The 12,732-nt window shown below is 41.6% G+C and overlaps 1 long non-coding RNA gene across 1 annotated transcript in view; it reads left to right on the top strand.

The window, feature by feature from the left end:
• Positions 1-8,677, top strand: part of LOC142760980 (uncharacterized) — a 63,293-nt gene extending 54,616 nt beyond the window's left edge. The window contains exon 3 of the long non-coding RNA XR_012883476.1: positions 8,517-8,677. This is a non-coding gene — a long non-coding RNA (uncharacterized LOC142760980). The remainder of the gene's footprint in view (positions 1-8,516) is intronic.
• Positions 8,678-12,732: the final 4,055 nt, after the last annotated feature.

Raw genomic sequence — 12,732 nt, 5'->3', positions numbered from 1 at the left:
TTTCATCTTAGCCTAGCTATGTGCCATAACTTTGTCATCACTTTATGATCAGTGGGGGCCTAGCCTCTGGCACCCCCAACAGAATTAAGGGGCTGCAGCAACTAACGCTGCGGCCCCTTTAGTCAGCTGATCGGCTGGGTGCCGGGAGTCAAACCCCCACCGATCTGACGTTGATGGCGTATCCTAATAGGCCATCGATCTAAAATGCCTGAAGAACCCCAATAAACTAATTTAATATTTATTCTGACCTCCGGAAGAAAGTCACCTGTCATTCACAAAGAGAAATACCCAGCTGATGGGTAGAGTACCACATACCTGGCAATAGTCTCATAAATTGGGGACATTGGGGCAGATTTACTAATTCTGTCCTAACGTCTAACCTCTTCACGCGCTGTGCCGCAACTGTATGTCCTGCAGAGGGCTTTCTTCTTGCACCAGGACGTACAGTTGCGGAGCAGTTCCCGGCGCACAAGGTCCTAACGGACAGCGTCCGGGAACTGGGAGGTCAGCTGTCCCTGACATCTGACACTCACATCTTGCCGGTCAGCGGACCATCGCCGCTGATATCGACAACCCCATAAGTGCGGCGACCGATTGCAATCGCCGCATTTAAGGGGTTTGGAAGCACATCGGCAGCCCCCACAAAGTTTTATTGTGGGGGCTGCCGATGCTTGTCGTGGCAATCGGAGGCCAGACAATGACCTCCGGGTTGCCATGTAAGGAAGCCTCGGAGGAGCAGCCTCCGGCCGGTCCTCCGAGGCTTCCTGTCAGTGTGACTGTCACGTCACAATGACAGTTAGAACACATTACACTACGTAGGTAGTGTAATGTACTCTAGCAGCGATCAGAGCTGCAAGTCTAAATGTCCCCTAGTGGGACACGTAAAAAAAAAGTGTAAAAGTTATATAAACAAAAAATGCTTTTTTTTCCTACAAGACTTTCATTATAAGAAAAAAATGAACACTTTAAAAAAGTACACGTTTGGCATCGCCGCGTTCGTAACGACCCAAACTATGTTGTTTTTCCAGCATGATGAACACCCCAAATAAAATAAATAAAAAAACGACACCAGTATCGCTTTTTTTTTTTTTTTTTTGGTCGCCATCCCTCCCAAAATAGAGAATAAAGTGATCAAAGTCGCATGTACCCGAAAATAGTACTAATAAAAATTACAACCCGTCCCGCAAAAAACAAGCCCTTACACAGCTTTTTTCGACTAAAAAATAAGTTACGGCTCTCAGAATATGGTGACACAAAAAAATTATTATTTTATAAAGTGATTTTATTGCGCAAACGCTGCAAAACATAAAAAACCTATATACATATGGTATCGCCGTAATCGTACTGACCCGCAAAATAAAGCAAAACTGTCATTTTTGAACACCGCAAAAAATAAGCTAAAAAACATTGTCAGAATTGCTTGTTTTTGGTCACCCGGCTTGCAAAAATATAGAATAAAAAGTGATCAAAAAAATCGCATGTATCCCAAAATGATACCAATGAAAAGTACAGATTGTCCCGCAACAAATAAGCCCTCGCACAGCTCCGGTGGTGAAAAAAATAAATGTTCTGGCTCTCAGAATATGACGATGCAAAATGTGCAGAGTGTTCCAAAAGCGGGTAACATCCGACACCATTTATCAGTGCGACACCGGCCACACATCTATAAATTATTTATTTACCGCATTATTCTGCCCTCTTATTATGCCCCGATGTAGTCTGCACAGATTACATATTCCCCCACATTCTAAACTGAAATACCAGCAATATCCCAAACCACTATTACCAAGCAAAATCTGCGCTCCAAAAGCAAAATGGGATCCCTCCCTTCTGAGCCCTGCAGCGTGCCCAAATAGCAGTTTGCGCACACCTATATAGCATCGCCATACCCGAGAGAACCCGGTTAACATTTTATGAGGTATTCGTCTTCAGTGGCACAAACTGGGCACAACATATTATGCACTAAAATGGCACATCAGTGGAAAATTGCAATATTCACACCATCCGCTGTGCATTAACCCCCTTTGCGCACTATGACTTAATAGCACGTCATGGTGCGGGGGTGATGTATGGAGCGGGCTCACGTGCTGAGCCCGCTCCATATGCTCCGGGTGTCTGCTGTGTATTACAGCTGACACCCAGGACTAACGGACAGGAACAGTGATCGTGCGCTTACAGAAGCCTGTAAAAATAACAATATGCTGGATTACATTAGTATTGCAGCGTATTGTACCAGCGATCTAATGATCGCTGGTTCAAGTCCCCTAAGGGGACTAATAAAATGTGTAGAATTAAAGTTTAGTAGTGAGAGAAAAAAGTTTATAGTTAAACAAAAAACAAAAACCTTTTCCAATTTTTCTTAGAGACTCTGTCACCACATTATAAGTGCCCTATCTCCTATATAAGGAGATCGGCGCTATAATGTAGGTGACAGTAATGCTTTTTATTTAAAAAAACAATCTTTTTTCACAAAGTTAGAAGCGATTTAAGTTTATGCTAATGAGCTTTCTTAATGCGCCAGTGGGCGTACTTTTACTGTCGACCAAGTGGGCGTTGTACAGAGGAGTGCATGACGCTGACCAATCAGCATCATGCACTCCTCTCCATTCATTTACACTGCACTAGCGATATAGATATATCGCTATGTGCAGCCTCATACACAAACCCTAACATTACTAGTGTCCTGATAATGAGTACACATGAAATCCAGCCTGGACGTCATGTGTACTCAGAATCCTGACACTTCTGAATCTTTTTTTTGTGAGATTCCGGCAAGTGACACCAAATCTCGTTTAGCTCCGAGATCTCGCGAGATTTCGTATCCGTTGCTGGAATCTCACAAAAAAGATTCAGAAGTGTCAGGATTCTGAGTACACATGACGTCCAGGCTGGATTTCATGTGTATTCATTATCAGGACACTGTAGTAATGTTAGGGCTTGTGTATGTGGCTGCACATAGTGATATATTTCTATATCGCTAGTGCAGTGTAAATGAATGGAGAGGAGTGCATGATGCTGATTGGTCAGTGTCATGCACTCCTCTGTACAACGCCCACTTGGTCGAAAGTAAAAGTACGCCCACTTGGGCATTAAGAAAGCTCATTAGCATGAACTTAAATCGCTCCTAACTTTGTGAAAAAAGATCGGTTTTTTAAATAAAAAGCACTTCTGTCACCTACATTACAGCGCCGATCTCCTTATATAGGAGACAGGGCACTTATAATGTGGTGACAGAGTCTCTTTAAGTAATGTAAAAAAATAAAATTGGTATCGCTGTGTCCGTAAAAGTCTGAACTATTACAATAGTTTGTCCAGTTTTTTGTTTTTTTTCTGCCAAATTTTGCTGCACCCCAACACGTGTGAGGCCATTCACCCTTTCTTATAAGCCACGCCCCTTGCAGATCGTTGATCAAAAGTTCTGAAGCAGTTAGAGTTCTGGTGCACTTTAAATAGTTAATCTCCCCCACCGTATTCAGTAACTCCAGTCCTGACCAATATCTGTTTATTGGGATGTGTGCTTTAAATGGGCACTAACTTTTTTTTTTCTTCAAACAACTTATGCTGATTACAAAGTTGATACATATCCGGTATACTATTTAATTTACTTTCAAAATTAGTTTTTATCCATGCAAATTCCATGTGAAGTTATTGCCACTAGGTATCTCTTCCTGTAATCTACTGTCTAGCCCCTGCTAAGCAAAATTCGTGTCTAGTTATAGATAGACCGCATAAGATGCGGGTGTGTCTCTTCACTGCCCGCTATAACTTTCTATGGTGAGGGGAGGAGGGAGCAGAGAAGTCGGCAACAAACACGCTGCATGTAAGTCTATGCAGGGGGAGGAAACCAGAGCAGAGTGAGAGGTGCAGGTTGCTGGTAAGATTTCTATGTCACACCAGTGCTGGATTCTCAGCTACACTATATATTACTGCTGTATAATCTCCCCCATGCTGCTTTAGCTTCTATATATGGGGTGCAGATTGGAGAGCAGGATTCTCCTCCTCTCTGTGCAGTGTATGAAAGACCTGATAGCATTTAGGCTCCACCCGTTTTCTCAGACCACTGAGAATTAGAGCCTGCCGAGAGGAAAACTGCTAAATAATGCCACATACAAGTCATATAATAACCAGAAATAGTGTTATTCCTCATGTACAAACATGACCACTTATTCTGAAAAGTTAGGTATGCTTTAAGTTGCTGGATGAGTTAGTCCTGTCCTAGACCATCTGCATAATCTTCTACATATCAGTTGTATTTGCTTTCCATGATGGATTTTGGACTTGCTTTTTGGGTGGTACCAACAATTTGTTAAAGCATAGTTACAGCTTTCAGGTGACCTTTTTTTATTTTCCCGGCATAAGCGGTCATGTGTCCATGAGAAATATCACTATTTCTGGCCTTTTATGACTTGTGTTATGCATTTTTAGCACTTTTCCCTATGAAGTTATTCCCATGTTAGAATTAGTTCTTGAGTATAGAAGTTCTTTCAACTAAACTTCCTTTACTCAGTGAGTGATCCTCAAAGGAAAAAGAAGCCTCGGACTTAGTTTGTGGCTGTTTTACATTGCAGAACAACCTATAAGCACAGGGAACATAGCACCCAAGTAGAATGTAAGAATATATAACTAGCACGTATCGTCAAAAATAAAATTCTTTATTAATAAATAGCAACCATACATGGTATCACCGAAATATATATAAATGAACTCCATAAGACAGGTCATATACGGAGAGCAGCATCAGTGAGGTATAGATGTGAATATACCCAGAGGTTAACAGAACAACCCATCTCAGAAAAGACGTCCCATTCCCTACCTCACCATAGAATAAAAAAAAAAACAATGCTAAACAGTGGCCAAATAACCAGATGTAAGACTTTTATAGGTACGCAGAATAAATCCTACCTAGTGATAATGCATATGGCAAGACCTAGATAGTGCCGATGTAAGCTGAAAATAGCAAGGCTAAATGAATCGCCAGAAATATGGATAAGGAAATGTACCCAAAGACATGGTGGAGGGAGGAGGGCACGTCAGGAGATGTGGCACAGAAAAGACGCCTGATTTACATTGCAATCATGTATGGGGTGTGTCCACCCCTCTTTGTTCTCCCATATACTGTGCCTGCTTGTGACAGTCTAATTTAAATGCCATCCTGACTACATCTAAACATTGTTAAAATGTATACTTTAGCTGAAACTGGGCCTCAGAGGCTCATTGACTCTGATCCTCCTACTCTTTTACTAATAGGGAAGTACAGACCACTTAGCGATACTATTTAATAGAATATTTTCGTACATGCACTTCTGTATGGTTCTTGTACTGTATAGTCTTACATTCCAGTCCTATGTTAAGCTACTTCCGCAGCATATGTCATGCGTCAAATTCCTTTCATGTTTAAAGGGCTGTTGCCATCTTCATCCGGTTTCAAATGACATCTCAATCTTACTATATAGCTTTATTTGTTCAAATTGTACCCATCTCTGGATATCTTCATCTGCTTCCTGGGTCTCCCTCTATTTGTTTCTTGCATGTTGCGGCCGTCTCTGCGGTTCTGCAGTGGTGGCCGCGCTTGTGCAAGTTTTCCCTGGTGCCTTTTAATGTACAGGTTGGCTGGGCTTTTGGGAGTGTGCCTCCTGGCATTTGCATGTCCCGGCCACCTCTGCCGCTCTATAGATATGTTTGCATGGTTCAAGGGCATGCGTAGTAGCCATTGAACAGATGTTTCGAGCCTTAGACACTGACAATGCTGCTATGGGGATTGCATATATCCACCTCGAGCGCGCGCACAGTCAGACTAGCAGCGCAATGACCTAATCACATTGCATCCTGCCTGAAATGCCTATGGTTTGGCACTGACAGAACATGCCAGGACTTTCGGTCACTGACGCAGACTTTGAATGGAGTGGTTGGGTGCATGCTAGGCTGCCCCTCCATTCAACCTCCCCCCCCAGGCAAGTGGTCTTTGTGCTGGGGGTGAGAATGGTGACAGGTGAGGGTTTCAGCGCTTGGACTCTAACCGTTATCGCCAATCCAGTGGATCAGTAATAACTTGTTACAACCGAAATATTCCTTTAATGTTGCCAGACACCACACTAATCTACATATTTGCAATAGGTGTTCTGTATCAGACCATTTACCTATTATGTAACGATAAAAATCGGTGCAATATTCTGCTATATAATTAAGACTTTGTTCACATTTGCATCAGGGTTCCGTCGGAACAGAACCCTGACTGAAACAAACGGAAACCATAGGTTTCATCACAACTTCAATGGTGGCGGAACCAGTGCAAATTGTTTTTGTCTCAGTTGTCCAAGGGTTCCGTCGTTTTGACAGGATCGATACCGTAGTCAAAACAACGGAACCCTTGCACAACTGAGACAAACTGAAACCATTTGCAGCGGATCTGTCACCATTGAAACTAATGGGAATGCGATCGGAAACCTATGGTTTCAGTCAGGGTTCTGTTCTGACGGGAAGCTCTGATGCAATGCCAGAAAGGAGCCCCGATGCAGATCTCACCAAAGCCTTATGCTTGGAGGTAAAAAAAAAAAAGTGTACAGTTGCAGGATAATTACAGAAAGTATAATCAAAAAAATTTGTTTTAAACAAAACGACCCATAGAATAAACACAAATAGAAAATAAAGGCAGAGAATAAAAAAAGAATGTGATGGGGGGGGGGGGTCTGGTTTGGGGTGATAGATACATAATACTAATACATTTTTGCATCAGTTGTTATCCGGCTTCACGATTTTTACTACAAAACATCACTTATCAGTTGTTGTTAGTTGTCAACAGTTTTTACTACAATGCTCCACCAAAGAGGCAGCCTAGGGTCTGAAAATGTGCCAATTTTATCAGTGGTGCATAGTTTTGATAGATTGGATGCTTGTGTATCGTGTCAGGGCTCTCCTCCGCTACACTGAAGTCTGATATACATATTACACATTGTAAAGTCACGTGTGTTCTATTCAGTGCGGCGCGAAGAGCGCCCAGAAGGCAGCAGCTGTCCACTGACATCAGATCTTCGACGCAGCCGTGTGAGCCTGCAAAGACTCCAAATGCTAGCCCTAACTTCAGGGAGTAGCTAGTTTTTGACGGCCGTTTTGTATCCGTTCCGTGTCAGTTTTCCGTTTTTGACACATTTTTAAAAACCGTTGAATTTCATGTGTAGATAATGCCCCAGTGCCCTCTGTTGCATTGCCGATTTGGTGGCTGGGGATTCCCTCAAGGAGGACTCCGACATCAATGTCCATATATGGACAGTAGCCTCAGGTTTCCTCAAGGAGCGGAATCTCCGGCCAGATAATCAGCGATAGGGATTCCGATCAATCAGTAGCCAATGATGTCACTGGCCATATAGGGACAGAGACGTCAAGGGCATCACCGAGCACTGTGCCTGGGGAGTCTTCGGCGAGCGGAGGAGCTCCCTCTGCTCCTCCGCTTTGAACAAATTCTGAAGCAGGGAGCTGATGGTTCCCTGCTTCAGAATTGGGTTCAACTCCATGGGACATACCCCCGCCCGCCTTCCCGCTGGTTGCTGCCGGAAGGTGAATGCGGCAGCACCCGGCGTTCATCAGGCCACAGGTAAAATAGATAGGATACGGCGCCTGAACCAAGAACGCTGCAGGTAACTTTTTGGGATCCGGCTCCTGCACAGGTCCAGCTTCGTACAGAGCCACTACTGATGTCCCCTGTGCCAGGACAGGTCCCATTGAAAGCCTGTAGGACCCGTTTTAGCATCAGTTTCCCTTCCAGCTGTTCTGCAACACACCGGAGGGAAACTGACAGGGGCAACGGATATATGTGAACAGCCCCTTACAAAAGCAAGAGAACTTAATCATGCCAGAAGCGAGAACCTGTCTACTCTTGGAAAACAATTCAATAGTGTCAAGGTTTTGAGAAGCTTATTATGAGTACCTTTCAAAGAAGCGGTGAGATCCTCCTGAACTTTTGATAACCATCTTTAAGGGAGGTCAATCCACCTGCTTCTACATAGCTGCAATGCTAGCTCTGGCCGCAATTTTCAAATGGCGAACAACCGACATACGTAATGATGTCTCACAGATGGAGCACAATCAGGGCAAGCGTTTGAAATCTATATTTAGATAACTACAGTTATGCACCTACTAAGCTATTCCATCCTTCAAGAATAAAAGGTATATTGACGTGTAGCAGCAGGCGGAGACCTTTAGGACACTGTTTTGGCCTTCGTCTAAATAATAGAGCCCTATGGCTATGTTTAGCGTGTTCACCGAAAGCTTTCCCTGAAGTACAGGCTAAATGTAGTTTAATAACGAGTTGTGAACTAGGCCTTACCCACTGTTTTTATAAAAAAAAAATGTTAAAGGTAATCGATGTGAAACATCACTTCTAGTGCACTGTAGTTGCGGTGTCTTCAGTTACTTCGTCTTTCATTGTGGTACTGTCTTTTACTATTCCCTGAAACAGTAGATTATGACTAAATGATGGGTTTTTATTGTATGTCAATTAATGATAATTCTTTTGTTTTTAGGATGAATGGTATTTTCTGGCAACCAGCAGAAGAAAAAGCTGAGAGAAGAGTTGTCAAGATGAGTTCCGGAAATATATTGAAGCATCTCCTGTGGGTTGGGCAGTAAAACATACATGGTGAAGTTGCTGCTATGCCTGAGCTTGAAAATGTTGTGTGGTCATAAAGATTAAAAGCTCTTCTGTGCTGCTTAGGTATCAAAAGAGCTATATATATATATATATATATATATATATATATATATATATATATATATATATATATATATATATATAATAAAGTTTTTTTTATTTTTTTTATTTTTTTGCAGCCCCTAGTCCAATAAGGTCTTTTTAAACTATTGTGCTTAACATTTTGTTGAAATGATGGTCCAAGCGGAGCTTCTCTTATAGGGGTTGCTGATGTTCTATAGTACATTACTATAGAAGAGGAGGGCATTACAGAAACACATTTGGCCCTTCACTTAGCCACTGTGATATTGAGCCTTGTAATTTTTACTGTCTTATATTGTTTTTGCTTGTATTTTACATTCTGCAGGCAAATGTCACGTCCAGCGGCTGATGTTCTTTCCTTCTGAGTGACAGATGATGTAAACATCCTACACTCTCAGCTGTGGAAAACAGAAAGCTGGGAGAAGGCTGTTTACGCTGTCTGCCTTGCATATCAACAAACTGGAGGTGAAGTGAACGCACTAAAAGCACCTAGAAGTCTCATCAGTCCTGCGCTCGGATTTATTTATTCATTGTAAAACTGACAAAAAATGTTTTCTCCCTAATGCTTATTAAAGTTTTTCCTATCTGCACCAATGCTGGTTTTTCTCGACCTTTTTATGTTAGTTTTTGTTTTACGCTATATCTTATATTACAGCTATGCCTCAAGTTTCTGAAAATCCTATAGGTTGCTTATGGTCCTATAGTCCTTTATGAAAACCTTAATTTCCTCATGTGTAGTAAATTTCATAGATATGTGTTCTTTAAACCTATGTTCACACGCTTAACAAAAAAAACTTCTGTCAAATACAGAGCTTATCAAGGGAAAACAGCCACTGATTTTCAGCCGTTTTTATGCATCAAGCATTTTGTTTGTTCGTTTTTTTTACGTCCGTTTTGGGAGCTGTTCCATTGACCCAATGAAAAATGGCTCAAGAAGTGACATGCACTTTTTTACGGGGTTTTTTTACACAGCCATTTTTATTAACTGCCCCGTGGGAACGGAATGCCGTTTTTTTCCAATTGAAATCAATGGGCAGATGTTTAGAGGTGTTAAGCCCCTGTATTTTTAGCCATGTTTCGGGGTGTTTATGGCCCAAAAAACATCAGAAAATGGGTCGTGTGAACATACCCTAATAGTCTTTATGGCCTGAGAGAGTTCTTCAGCTTGACCTCCCCATCTCAACACCATATCCTTGCAATAATGGTCTATTCAGGTCAAGAAACTAAGAACTTCACATCACAAGAATTTTCCATTTTGAAAAAGACCAATTTGAGTTCGTAAAAGCCAGAGGAGATACAAGATACAGATGATACAAAAATGAAGGCCTCCTAAAATCTTTGAGTGATTAACTTCACAACTAAACAATATTGTACATTAAGCTGGTTCTAACTTTTTAGTAGAACAGTGGACAGATCAGCTTTGCACGATGGAGCCTTGGTCATTGGAAATTAAAAAAAAAAAAAATTTTGGTCCATCAGATTGAGATCTGGGCTATTTGCCTGCCATGTCCATTGAGTTGATATGGCTTTCCTAAAGAAAAGCTACAACACTCTTTGCGGCAAGATGCATTATCATCCTGAAAAAGGACTTCTCATTCCATCGATAGAGAAGTTGGTTTGGTGATCATAAAGTGTCTACTTTCGACGTACACCTGTGCTTTTGACTGATTAAATCTTCCCTGGTCATTTAACTGACCTGAAACCCCATATCAAAAATTGGGAAAGTTTATTATTTTCCTTAGGCAGTCAGCTTTGTTTCGTCCAATCCCCCACACTCCCATAATTGGTTCTCTTTAGCCTGCTGTAACCTTGATTACTGCTGTTCAGGTGTTAGTACTTTTTATTCGTTTTAGCTTTTCAAATATATGTAAGCCCCATCTCGTTCAGCTGATTCCTTACAGTTCTGTCTCAAACATTGACTACTTGCCGCCTTATTGATCATTTGTTTTGCTGTGTATTTTCTATTTTCAGGGTATATTGCCTTGCGTCTTCATCCTGACGCTTTTTACGTCGTCCTTGGTCTGCCCGTATGTTTCCTTTTTTATTACCGTCTTATTTTGTTTATACTAGCACAATTTTGCACTCGGCTGACTGGGAACAACCAACTTCTTTTTGCCACACTCCTTTTGTTGGACTTCTATCTTTAGAGTTTTATTATGCTTAGTTAAGTCCATCAGTCTGTAAGAGCTCCCTTTAACTGTAGACCAATCTGAATTTTTAAACTTCTACCAGTACAAGGTGATGCCATAATTTTGTTCCTCCTCTTGACCCAGGAAAAAAATAAAAATTCATTCGTTTCATGTGTTTGAGGTATATTTTACAAAGTCGGAATGTTCCACTATTAAAATTTAGTTTTGTGTGATTCGTGTATTTTCTACAAAGCAAAAAAGCTGGATGAAAATCCTCTAATTGTGGTCATTCCATAATTTTTACCAGGGGTTGTAGAATTGAAAGAAGTGGTTGTTGCTACAAATCTTAAAGCAACCACTAAACCTAGAAATTAATGATCAAAGTAAACAGGAGAGAACCTTGCTCACTTTGTCAGCCTGCAAGATATTCTGAGTGTTCCTGAAACAAGCTTGTAGAAATTCTGCAAAGAACACGGAGGTTCATTTGCTGCTGATCTGTTCCATTTTCACCTGGAGAGGGGTGGGGCTTGATGATCTGTGTGTCCTACTGCAGAAAGTGGAGGCTCCTGCTACAGACAGTTGTTTTACATCCAGACGCAGGATTCTGAGGGGGGGGGGGGTGCATGGTGGAGCTTCTCGGGCACAGAAACCATTCTCTTAGGTTTCTCAGGTTTAATTTCAATATCAGACAGACAAAAATAACTAATCGAAAGATGAGATTTAGGGAGTAACTGCTTGGATGTTTATATGTATCTAAAACCCTTAGTGACCACCAATACGCGTTTTCACGGCGGTCACTAAGGGGCCATATACTGGGCTGCCGTGGAAAAGGCGGCGGCCTAGCCTAAGTCCTGCACTAGTGTCTTGTGCAGGCTGGAGTCTGGGCTCGCTGTCTGATGACAGCCGGACTCCTGCCCCAACGACCGCAATAGAAGTTTACTTAGATTGCTACCATTTAACCTGCTAAATTCCGCTGTCAGTAGCAACTGCGGCATTTAACTTGTTTACAGCGTTGGCTATCTCCCTCTGTCACCCATTGGCGGCTGTCCTCAAATGCAATTGCGGGCCTCCGATGGGGTGTCATGGCAGCCGGGGGCCTGATAAAAGCCCCCAGGTCTGCCCTTGGCATATGCCTATTAGGATGTGCCAGCGGCACATCCTGATTGCCTGTTAGATTTACACTGTAAAAAAAAAGAAATAAAAGTACACATATATGGTAAAGCCGTAACCGTAATGACACAAACAAAGTTAACATGTAATTTAAACCACAAGGCGAACACCGTAAAAAAAAAAACGCAAAAAGCAATGGCAAAAGTGTTGTTTTTTTGCCACTATTGCCCCCCAAAAAAGTCATAACGAAAGTTAATCAATACTACGTCTCATCCCGCAAAAAACAAGCCCAAAAAAAAAATCACTTAATTGACGGAACAATAAAAAAATGACAGCTCTTGGAAAGCGACAATGCAAAAACAAATAATTTTAGTTCAAAAGCGGTTTTATTGTGCAAAAGTTGTAAAACATAAAAAAACTACATATGTTGTATTGTAATCGTATTGAACCATAGAATAAAGGTAACGTGTTATTTATGCCGTACAGTAAACGGCGTGAATTTAAAACACATAGAACAACGGTGGAATATCAGGGTTTTTGTTTTTTTTTTTCTATTCCCCCCCCCCCAAAAGGAGCTAATCAAAAAATATGTACCCCAAAATGATGCCATTAAAAAGAACAACTAATCCTGCAAAAGGCAAGTTCTCATACAGCTCTGTCAATGGGAAAAAGTTATGGCTCTGAATGGGACTATAGAAAAAAAAAAATAAATAGCTTGGTCATTTAGGGCCTAAAATAGGCCGGTCATTAAGGCCTCGTTCACACAGT

The sequence above is a fragment of the Rhinoderma darwinii genome, chromosome 4 (assembly GCF_050947455.1).
Source record: "Rhinoderma darwinii isolate aRhiDar2 chromosome 4, aRhiDar2.hap1, whole genome shotgun sequence".
NCBI lineage: Eukaryota > Metazoa > Chordata > Amphibia > Anura > Rhinodermatidae > Rhinoderma > Rhinoderma darwinii.
This window is presented reverse-complemented; position numbering and strand designations above follow the sequence as displayed.